The following is a 12,036-nucleotide window of genomic DNA, read 5'->3' as shown; positions in this document are numbered from 1 at the left end:
ACAGATAGAAGTATAGCAAGTTACTTAAGGATTTTATATCGTAGAGTCCTTTTCCTATGTAATGGTAAAAGCTTCTTCTGCTCCATTCCCCACCTTACAGTTCTCATTTTTAATCTATTCAAAACATTTTAAAGTGCTGATCATAATTTTATTACTAAATTAATCTGAGGGTGAGAAATAGAGAAGGGCTGACTGTTTATGAATGATGGGAAGTATTTTTTTTTAAATACACACATAATGTGAGGGAATCGAATGAAAGGAACAACGTTCTAGCCCTGTTCCTTGTACATTTCATTTTCCTGATTTTTTAACGCAGTCTTGTGGGTTTTTTTCTATCATTGTTCTTTGGTACTTTTAGCAAGAATAGGAGATCATAGGAGAGTTTGGCATAGATCTTTATATTAATACCTTAAAATTGTGCTAACCTATACTTCTGTGGTGATTTCTATCCAGAAATAGATTGCTACCTGAAATTTTACTTCTGTATGAAAAAATTAAAAGTCAAAATATGTTAGTCTCAAAAATGTGCTCATATCCATATACATTGGTATACATCATGCATAATGAAGCCTTTGTATGTGTTTTAAGTTGTGGAAGACACACAGAACTGTTAGTTCACTGAGACCATGTTAATAACAGGATTTTTAAAAATGTGCGTAAGACGGGCTTCATGGGAGCAAATGGCAGTTGGTTGGTAGGTTCAGTGTCATCAGTGCAATCATTCCTTTTAGAAATAAAGGTTGTTCAATAATTCAGACACTGTTTTAGGAAATGGACTTAAACCAGTCAAGTGGTCTAACCACTAGACTACTAAGAACAAAATGGGCTTCTCCTCCTCTTTCAGGAATCTAACCTCAGAGTAAAGTGTTGTATTCTGAATCTTACCTAAAGGGACCCATCCAGACCAATACATTTTCTTTAGATTGGTTCAAATGTAGCTCCCCACACAATGTACAGGAGCACTGAATTGTTCTGAAGAGGTGTTTGAGCTTCCTAGAGAGTCAGTGGGCAGAGACAGACGTTTCATGTTGTTGTTAGATGCTGTTCAGAGGAAAATACTTCTCCTCAGTTTCTGTATCAGGTTATGGCATTTTGTATCACCCCAGTGAACTATGCACCCACCCAATTTTATGTACTGGAGTGTTTAAGATGAGTGTCTAAACTAAAGCACACTGAATAAGTCATCCTACATGTATGCGTGATACTGGTTTCTCACAATATAAGTTGCTTTTCTTGTGAGATATATATATGTATTCATTGTTTCATCATTGCCGATAATTTCTGTTAATTCAACACTGTTCCCATTAGTAGTCTTTCTAGTATGTCATGCAGCCTGGTATTAACTATGACAAAGAATAGGGTTTTCGCATCTCTTCTGAAAGATTATTTCGCAGCTTGGTAGTTCTGACTGTCAGCTTACAGTTCAGGTATTTTCTTGTAGCACTTGGGGGTTTGTTTCTTACTGTTTCAGTTCTGCTCTTCTCTGTCTCATCTTCTATTTGTTGCTCTCTTCTGAACTCCATTTTGAACTCATAATTGTCCTGAAAATAATTTCTCTATTGATGAAGATGTAATTCCACAGGTAGCTAAGCAGTCATTTCTTATTTATGGCTTTTGAGAAAGAAACGTGGTAAAATTCTGTGGCTTGTATTATGCTGTTTGCAAATGTAATAGAGCTAAATATTTGTTCCTAAAGTTCCCGCACAGTTTAAATTTCAGTCTGAACAAACTTTCTTGTTTCATTACTTGATATGTATGCTGTGATCTTTCGATTTTTTACTGTCAGTTAAAAAACATTTAGTTTGTGCCTCCTCTACTTTATGTTTAAATTTTTTTATTTATTTTATTTTTTACTTTTAGCATCTCCATTATTCTTTTTCATTCCCCAGGTTTAATTCGCTATTAAGTTTTATTTTTAAGTCTGGGGAATGCCACTGAAATTGTAGTTATACTAGCATAAAGCCAGAATAGTACTCTGGTGAATCTATTCCCGTAGTTCTAATCTCTTGAGGTTTTTTGAGATACTTCTCTATCATTGCCAGTGTTTGCAACTCTACTTTAATTACTACCATATGTGAATTTCATAAAAAATCATTACTGGAGATACTAAGTAGTATTTGAGCTAGAGTAAAAAATCCCCTAGAAATAGCATCTCAAATAATAAATTATCTTTTATAATATTTTAGCTATATTTTTGTAACCTAGAATGTAGATGTTATTTTTTTCAAAGGCACCTTGGATAAACATTCTTCTATGTGTTGCAATTATGAATAGATTTTCCAATTGTATAGGATACTGTGTTAAATAACATACTAAGAGACGAAGATAACTTCTCCATTTACTAATTTTGCAATCTGTCTTTAAAAATGTCAGATTTCTCAAACATGATCTGTTCATTATAAATCCGTGCTTCTTATTGTTTGTGGTTCTAATTTAATCTATAAATGATTTGATACTTTTTTCTTAAAATAATTTTTATTATTTCACAAAGTATAGTCTGTAAAACTGTAGTTTTTTTCTCATTTCTAGTCTTCTCCCCAGCTTTTCATGCCATCTCCTCAATGACAGCAGGAAGCTGTTAAGATAGAGTTACACAGGTACCTGAATGACAGCTGTCAGAAGCCTAGATCACTTCTTTTTTACCCATTCACACCTTTCCTTAAGGCAGAACAGCTTTAAGAGCAGAGGCTTTTCTGTTGCAGGTAATGATCAGTGAACAAGAAGCAAAGAAATATTCAGTTTCCTGTGGTAGCAATTCTCTGACTGCTCCTATAAATAGCAGAACAGTCTGCATCCAGACAGGAAAAATTATTCCTTTTTTTTTTTCTAATACTTCTTCACAACTTAGCAACAGATGACGAAGATGCTGATTTAGAGCTTTAGAGGCAATCCCTCAAGATGTTGTTATCTCCATCTGCAGATGTTTATTCCAGATAGATTAGACTCTGCCCCCTTTCTCACCATTTTTCCTCAATATTGGGAAAACAGCTGGGACAGGACCCACTAGACCACAAACAAGGAAGACAAGTGTTTTTTTCTGTGCTTAGTGAGTATGGCTTTGGGCAGGGCTGTCATGGCACCAAGATAATGCAGCAGGAATGCATTCAGCTAGAAGCTCATTAAATGTTCACAGTATTATATGGTAAGGTAGGTTCATGTAGATTTAACAGTTTACCCACTTGGGTCACCATTTGCTACAGGAGTTTTGCACTGTGCGCCATTTTGTAGTGTAGATACCACACTGTCCTTTCTCATCAGGCAGAAGAATTTTGAAACAGAAGTCATCCTGGTGATGTTCAAAGTCGAGCCTCAGCTTCACCTTCCTCTTTTTCAAGACTTTCTAAAAAGTACACCCAGAAACAAATTTTCCAGACTGATGGTACTGAGGAACAGACATTAAATATCACTTGGAAGGTATCAATTCAGTCAGACACTAGTTGGGAAAACAATTTATTTTGCAGGATGGCAGGATAGAGGATGAATATGGCTTTAAGGATGGGAATAAAGACAAAGCAAAGCTATGTATTACTAATAGATCATTCAGAACTCCCAAGAAGGATGACCAGTCAGCATAGGCTTTGAAATGGCCAAGGAAACCCATTTTTTTCCTGGGGAAAACTTTCCTTCTAGCACATAATAGTTGTTCTGTGTCAAGCTTTATGTTAGAGTGAAAGATAGACTGAATTATGATTAAAATCCTGTCATTAGAGCAAAACGGGCATATTTTTGTATTGGCTACAAGGATTTTGACTTACATTTGTGCAATTATACGTCTTGTAGAGTAGGTATAGACTTTAATTTACAGGTTCAGTGCATTTAAAGATTTAGATCTGATTATGTAATCCAATCTGTTCAGGGGTCCATATGCCTATGGAGAGAGTCATCAAAGGTAATAAGAGTTTTTAAATGCTATGCTGTATGTTTACAGGATCACAGTTTACAGATCAACCTGTACACTATTGGAATCTATGGAAATATTCCCATTATATGCAGTATGAGCTCAAGCTGTTGTCAAATGCTAAACTTCCCACTGCTTGTTTAAGCAAAGTTTCTGTCTGCAGTTTGGTCCAAACAATACAGAAAGATCAGATTGTATTTGAGTTATTTCCATATTGGAATTATTAAAGTGTACTCCTCATACACGCAAAATACAACACTGAAATATTTAGATTCAGAAAGAATGTAGGATAGTTTCCCAGCTTCTGCTATTAGAAAATTTATACGCTTGCAATAAATAAAACTGGAATAAAGAGGCAAGTACATTTTTTTTTTTGTATGCCATAACCACACGTGTGATATTTTAAAGGTAGATTTCAACTGAGTTGTGGGGTGGTGGTGGTATGTGCAGGTGAATCACATTAAATTCATTTGTATTAGTAACTGAATATCATATTTTTTTCTGTATTTACCTGCTTATTGCCTTAGTTGCTGTTTGCATTCTTCTGAAATGGTTGGCAGTTGTTTGTTTCTTTCTTTTTCCAAAGGGTTTGAAATGAATAAAATAGGGTTAAAATGAGAACATAAAATGTATGGTTAAAGGGAGCTTTTTGCTCTTTTTTATTTGCAGATAAAAAGTATAGAAAATTGGAGATCTCCAAGAAACAGTGTAGAATATTCACTTCTGAAATTATGTTCCTTTGGCAATGTGCATGGAAAAGATTTCAAAAAAAAGCATAAGTGCTGGCAAAATTTGTAGGAATGACGGAAAAAAATTTAAAGTGTTGGCATAAGAATTCTTTAAAAATCCTCACTTATTCACATGTGAAATTAAAGTAAAAAAACCATCTGTCCTCTTTTATATGCACACTGACTAAATAAAACTGAATAATTATATTCAGCAAATTACAAAGTTTTCTAAAGAGAAGTATGTCTGCCTTTGTGTCGTGGTTTTGGCCGGATTGGCCAATCAGAACGACAGATGGCCCTTCCCCCCCCTCCTCAGAAAGGAAAGGAAGAGATAAGGAGATTTACGAGTTTAGAAAAAGAACTAAACTACTTCAATGAAAATAATAAATAAGAAAATAGTAAATAATAAGAGAATAATAAAAATTAAAGAAAAAAAAAGTATACAATATATACAAAACCATATCCAGCTCCCAGGATGACGATCGCGGCACCAGCAGACACAGGGAAAGTCCCAGACTGGAGTCAGCGACAGACAGGAGCTGAATTCCGGAACTAGAGTCAGGAATGCTCGGATCGGGATCAAAGGCAGACGAACAGACAGGGTCCTCCTCAGACGTCGGCCATTGAAGAAAAAACGAGCCAGAGCCCCTTTTGCCTCTTTGATCCCTCAGCTTTTATACTGAGCGTGATGCAGATGGGATGGAATACCCTGTTGGTCAGTTTTGGGTCACCTGTCCTGTCCGCTCTTCCCTGCAGGTGGGACCCCTCTATGCTTCTCCACTTCTGACCCTCTAACGGGGCAAAACGGCGAAGTGAGCTGACCTTGGTTGTTATAGCAATAAGTCTAAGCAAGAGCCTCTGTGCATACCATTCCTTGGTATAATCAGGTCTTATCCCTCTGAGAGTGAACAGTGTCTGAACAACATGGTGTTAATTTCAGACTTTAGTCAGTTAGAAGAGGCCCAGCTAAAAAGTAAAATTACAAATCAGAAAACTGGTTCTGTTTTACCTCAAACCAGGACATTCCACCCCTTATTCCATACCATTTGTGTCATGCTCAGATTACTGTCACTTCTTTTCCATCAAATATATACATATATATAGATACGTAGATCTCTCACTTATGATTTTATCTTTATACACCAAAGTTCATTAAGTTCATTTAGTTCATAATTGCAGGTTTTCATCTATCATAGCAGACTCTCAGGGCAGAAAAGGTGATGTAAAGTTCATTGTGTTCCATGTCTACAGGTAGCGTGTCCATCTTGAAGAGTTTGCGGGACACCACTTGATGAAGCTAGCTCAGGTCTCATCACCACTATGTTATCCTGAAAAACACTTACAGAATACTGCATTATATAAGAATTAACATCATACACCTCAGAGTTGAGTATTTTCACCAAGGGTCAAATTTCCTTGAGGTACACACTGAATTTCTCCATTCTCCAGCATCACCCACCAAGTACATCCAGGTCCTTGAGCAAAAACAGTCCCACGAATGGGTTTGCCTTTGCCTGAGGCAGGAAAAACCCAAACAGCTTTCCCCAGCATATTCCTTCCATGCACCACAGGGACTTTATCCCCTTCTACTGTATGTAAAAGGCCTGATTGAGCAGGACCAGCTCGATTGATGGATCCCCTGGTGTTAACTAACCAGGTAGCTTGTGCTAAAGGCTGGTCCCAATTTATAAAGGTACCACCACCCATTGCTTTCAGGGTGGTTTTTAACAATCCATTGTATCCCTCAACTTTCCCAGAAGCTGGTGCATGATAGGGGATGTGATATACCCACTCAATACCATATTCTTTTGCCCAATTACTTAGAAGATTGTTTTTGAAATGAGTCCCCTTGTCTGACTCAGTTCCTTCTGGAGTACCATGTTGACACAAGCCTTGCCTTTCAAGGCCCAGGATGGTATTCCGGGCAGTGGCATGGGGCACAGCATAGGTTTCCAACCATTCAGTGCTTCCTTCCACCACTGTAAGCACGTAACGCTTACCCTGACGTGTTTGAGGGAGTGTGATATAGTCAATTTGCCAGGCCTCCCCATACTTATATTTCAACCATTGTCCCCCATACCACAAAGGTTTTAACCTTTTAGCTTGCTTGATTTCGGCACATGTTTCACAGTCGTGGATAACCTGTGCAATAGCATCCATGGTTAAATCCACCCCTCGCTCACAAGCCCATTTGTATGTTGCATCCCTTCCTTGATGACCTGAAGCGTCATGGGCCCACCGAGCTAAAAACAGCTCACCTTTATGTTCCCAGTCCAAATCTGTCTGGAAAATCTTAGCAGCCTGATCCACTTGCTGAGTGTTTTGATGTTCCTCAGTGGCTCGACTCATGGGTACCTGGGCATCTACATGACGTACCTTCACGACTAGTTTCCCTAGCCAGTCAGCAATATCTTGCCATAATTCAGCAGCCCAGATGGGTTTACCTTTGCGCTGCCAGTTGCTCTGCTTCCACTGCTTTCACCACCCCCACAGAGCATTTGCCGCCATCCATGAGTCAGTACAGAGATAGAGCATTGGCCACTTTTCTCGTTCAGCAATGTCTAAGGCCAGCTGGATGGCTTTTACCTCTGCAAATTGACTCCATTCACCTTCTCCTTCAGGAGCTTCTGCAACTCGTCGTGTAGGACTCCACACAGCAGCTTTCCACCTTCGATGCTTTCCTACAATCCAACAAGATCCATCAGTGAACAGAGCATACTGTTTCTCATTATCTGAGAGTTCATTATATGGTGGGGCTTCCTCAGCAGTAGTCACCACCTCCTCAGGTGGCATTGTGAAGTCTTTGCCTTCAGGCGTTTGTGATCACTTCTACGATTTCTGGACTATTTGGGTTTCCTATTCGAGCTCGCTGAGTGATTAAGGCAACCCACTTAATCCAGGTAGCATTGGTGGCATGATGAGTAGAAGGAACTTTACCCTTGAACATCCAGCCCAGCACTGGTAATCGGGGCACCAGGAGGAGCTGTGCTTCAGTACCAATTACCTCTGAAGCAGCTCTGACTCCTTCATATGCTGCCAAGATTTCTTTCTCAGTTGGGGTATAGTTGGCTTCAGATCCTCTGTATCCCTGACTCCAGAATCCTAGGGGTCGACCTCGAGTCTCCCCTGGTGCTCTCTGCCAGAGGCTCCAGGTAGGAACATTGTCCCCGGCTGTGGTGTAGAACACATTTTCAATGTCCCATCCTGTTCGGACTGGTCCAAGGGCTACTGCATGCACAATCTCTTGTTTAATTTTCTCAAAGGCCTGTCGTTGCTCTGGACCCCACGAAAACTCATTTTTCTTTTGAGTCACTTCATAGAGAGGTTTCACAATCTGACTATAACCTGGAATATGTATTCTCCAGAAACCCACACCACCTAAGAAGGCTTGTGTTTCCTTTCTGTTTGTAGGTTGGGACATAGCTGTTGTTTTGTTAATCCCATCCATTGGGATCTGGTGACGACCATCTTGCTATTTAATTCCCAAGAACTGGATATCTCATGCAGGTCCCTTGTCCTTACCTCTTTTTACAGCAAAACCTGCTTTCAGAAGAATTTTAAGTATCTTCTTACCTTTCTTGAAAACTCCTTCTGCTGTATTACCCCACACAATGGTGGCATCAATGTACTGCAGGTGTTCTGGAGCTCCACCCTTCTCCAGTGCAGTCTGGATCAGCCCATGGCAAATGGTGGGGCTGTGCTTCCACCCCTGGGGCAGTCGATTCCAGGTGTACTGGACACCCCTCCAAGTGAAAGCAAACTGTGGCCTGCACTCTGCTGCTAAAGGAATAGAGAAAAAGGCATTAGCCATGTCAATGGTAGCATACCACTGGGCTGCCTTGGACTCCAGTTCATGCTGCAGTTCTAGCATGTCTGGCACAGCAGCACTCAGTGGTGGTGTGACTTCATTCAGGCCACCAGAGTCTACTGTTAGCCACCACTCTCCATTAGATTTTCGCACTGGCCATATAGGACTGTTAATGGGTGAGGGAGTCTTTCTGATCACTCCTTGGGTCTCCAGCTGACGAATCAGGTTCTGGATGGGAACCAGGGGGTCTCAGTTGGTGCGATACTGTCATTGATGCACTGTGGCAGTAGCAATTGGCACCTGCTGTTCTTTAACCTTCAGCAGTCCCACCACAGAAGGGTCATCTGAAAGGCCAGGTAAGGCAGACAGCTGTGTAGTGTCCTCAGTCTCTACAGCTGCTATACCAAAAGCCCACCCATACCCTTTCAGGTCTTTGAAATACCCTCTCTTGAGGTAGTCTATGCCAAGGATGCAAGGAGCATCTGGGCCAGTCACAATGGGGTGCTTCTCCCATTTGTTCCCAGTTAGGCTCACTTCAGCTTCCAGTACAGTCAGTTCTTGAGACCCCCCTGTCACTCCGGAAATAGTAGCAGATTCTGTCCCTTTATGATTTGATGGCAATAGGGTACACTGTGCACCGGTGTCCACTAGGGCTGTATGTTTTTGTGGCTCTAATGTGCCAGGCCATCGAATCCACACAGTCCAATAAACTCTGTTGTCTCTCTCCTCCTCCTGGCTGGAGGCAGGGCACCTCTAATGTCTGTAATTAGTAGATGAGTTTCTACCTGGACTAGAAAACCTCCCCCTGCGGACTGGAGCAGCAGTCCTCCTGGAATAATTTGTTCTTCTATCTGCGTTACCCTGCAACTCACTCACTCGTGCCTGTAGGGCTGAGGTAGGTTTTTTATCCCACTTACTCATGTCCTCTCCATAGTCACAGAGGGAAAACCACAGGATATTTCGAAGTGTGTTCTGTTTCCTCTGAGTTGGTCTCGTAGGAGGGGGTCTTCTCCTAATGGCTGCAACACGGGTCCGCGCAGGGGAAGAATAAGATCTCTCCTCCATCCTAGATAGTTTATCAAACAGTTTCTCATTTTTCTCAATCATTTTCTCAGTTTTATCAGTCAATCTTTCCACAGCTGCTACAGTGAGGGGACGAGAAAGACTGTCTTCATACTGTCGCATTCTGCTAGCCACTTCATTTACAGTTAGTGAATCATCATCAACTCCTCCCCAAATCAGCATTGACAAGGTATGGGAATACATTGGTGGTGCACTCTGTACAAACTTTTGCAACATAGGTCGTCTACATGGCATTTCATCAGGATCTACATTCACTTCCCAGTCACCATAAATCACCTCTTTCACAGCCATTTCTCTCAGGTACTTAATACCTTTCTCTATGCTGGTCCGTTTAATGGGGCGGCATTCAATATCATCCTTAAAAGGATATCTGCCTTTTACGGCTGATATGAGTCGCCTCCAGAGACTGAGAGTCTGTGACTTTTTCCCAAGAGCTTTATCTATACCACCCTGTCTGGACAGGTTTCCTAACTGCCTAGCTTCGCTACCATCTAACTCCATGCTATCAGCCCCATTATCCCAGCATCGGAGCAACCAGGAGACAAGTGTCTCACCATCATTCCGGGTAAAATCCTTTCTCATATTTCGCAGATCCTTCATAGAGAAGGATTTAATGATCACCTCTGCATCTGATTCCTCCTCCTGGGCTGACGCAGGAGCCTCTCCCCTATCATCTTTAGAAGAACTCTTTCCTCGATCTTCATCAGAAGAGTCCTCCCCCCTGCTATCTGGCCTTACTTGGTCTTTGTCACAAGGGACAGAGGAACTTACTGACCTCTTCTTTTTCCTTCTGGTCACCGGGGCAACTTGTACCGGTGCCGATGGAGTTCGAGTAGTGTCAGTGCGTATCGTACAACACCTACTCCTGCACCAAGATTTAAAGAGAAACCACCCCTGCACCCCATGCAGGAAAATCGACACCAAAAGCATGAGTTTAGGAAAGCAACTGTCATTCACGGTACCCAAAGGAGATCCCTCTCCTGGCTCTGATAGTGACAATTTGGCATGAGTAGTAAAGGGCGAAGTAAACATATCCATGGTAAAATTCAAAGTATAATTAGTGTAAGTAGTAACAGAATCCATTACGTAATGCCCAAGGTACGCAGGTAAAGAAGCTATACATTCAATCACAGCCTGGATCAGAATTAAACACAGCAGCCAAATAGCACGTTTGAACTACCACATACAGACAGAAAGAGCAAGCAAGCAAGCAAGCAATACAGCACATAAGGCCAGCTAAGAGTTGTCGTATCAATTAACTTTAAAGAGATCCCTACAAAGAGACAATACAATAATCTGTTTAGCAACGGCATGATGTGAACTGTCTGTATCAATCTCTGAGTAAACTGGAATTCAAACTATTCAGACCACCTATCAGAACTCTGGTAGTGCCACAGTGGGGCCACAATTGAGCCCCACGTTGGGCGCCAATAAATCTGTCGTGGTTTTGGCCGGATTGGCCAATCAGAACGACAGATGGCCCTTCCCCCCCCTCTCTCCTCAGAGAGGAGAGGAAGAGATAAGGAGATTTATGAGTTTAGAAAAAGAACTAAACTACTTTAATGAAAATAATAATAAATAAGAAAAATAGTAAATAATAATAGAATAATAAAAATTAAAGAAAAAAAAGTATAGAATATATATGAAACTGTATCCAGCTCCCAGGATGACGATGGCGTCACCAGCAGGCACAGGGAAAGTCCCAGACTGGAGTCAGCGATAGACAGGAGCTGAATTCCGGAACTAGAGTCAGGAATGCTCAGATTGGGATCAAAGGCAGACAAACAGACAGGGTCCTCCTCAGACGTCGGCCACTGAAGAAAAAGCGAGCCAGAGCCCCCTTTGATCCCTCAGCTTTTATACTGAGCATGGGGCAGATGGGATGGAATACCCCTGTTGGTCAGTTTTGGGTCACCTGTCCTGTCCACTCCTCCCTGCAGGTGGGACCTCTCTACGCTTCTCCACTTCTGACCCTCCAATGGGGCAAACAGTGAAGTGAGCTGACCTTGGTTGTTATAGCAATAAGTCTAAGCAAGAGCCTCTGTGCATACCATTCCTTGGTATAATCAGGTCTTATCCCTCTGAGAGTGAACAGTGTCTGAACAATATGCTGTTAATTTCAGACTTCAGTCAGTTAGAAGAGGCCCAGCTAAAAAGTAAAATTACAAATCAGAAAATTGGTTCTGTTTTACCTCAAACCAGGACACTTTGGCTTTCTTTGTTATTTGTTCCACTACACTAAAATATTGTGGTTGAATATGGGCATATTTTGAAAAAAAACAAACAAAAAACCCACCAAACAAAACAGTGAAAAGAAGACAATATTAAAGTTTTCAAAGATGATGATCTTAGTTCCAACATGAATTTTTGAAGACTAAATATTATTAATACAACAGAAAAGATCCTTGGATCCATACAAATTTTGTCGCTCACCCAAGTATAGGTAAATTTGAAGATCCAGGAGAATTTTTACCACCATAACTATTTTGTTAATGCAAATGGAAGTAAAGCATGCATGT

General features: G+C 40.9%; 1 protein-coding gene across 9 annotated transcripts in view; it reads left to right on the top strand.

The window, feature by feature from the left end:
* The window catches only part of ADAMTS6 (ADAM metallopeptidase with thrombospondin type 1 motif 6), a 189,757-nt gene that overhangs the window by 93,701 nt on the left and 84,020 nt on the right, over positions 1-12,036 (top strand). The window lies entirely within an intron of this gene.

This window comes from Larus michahellis, chromosome W, assembly GCF_964199755.1.
Source record: "Larus michahellis chromosome W, bLarMic1.1, whole genome shotgun sequence".
NCBI classification, from domain to species: domain Eukaryota; kingdom Metazoa; phylum Chordata; class Aves; order Charadriiformes; family Laridae; genus Larus; species Larus michahellis.
The sequence above is the reverse complement of the archived record's forward strand: the minus strand, read 5'-3'. Positions and strand labels throughout refer to the sequence as shown.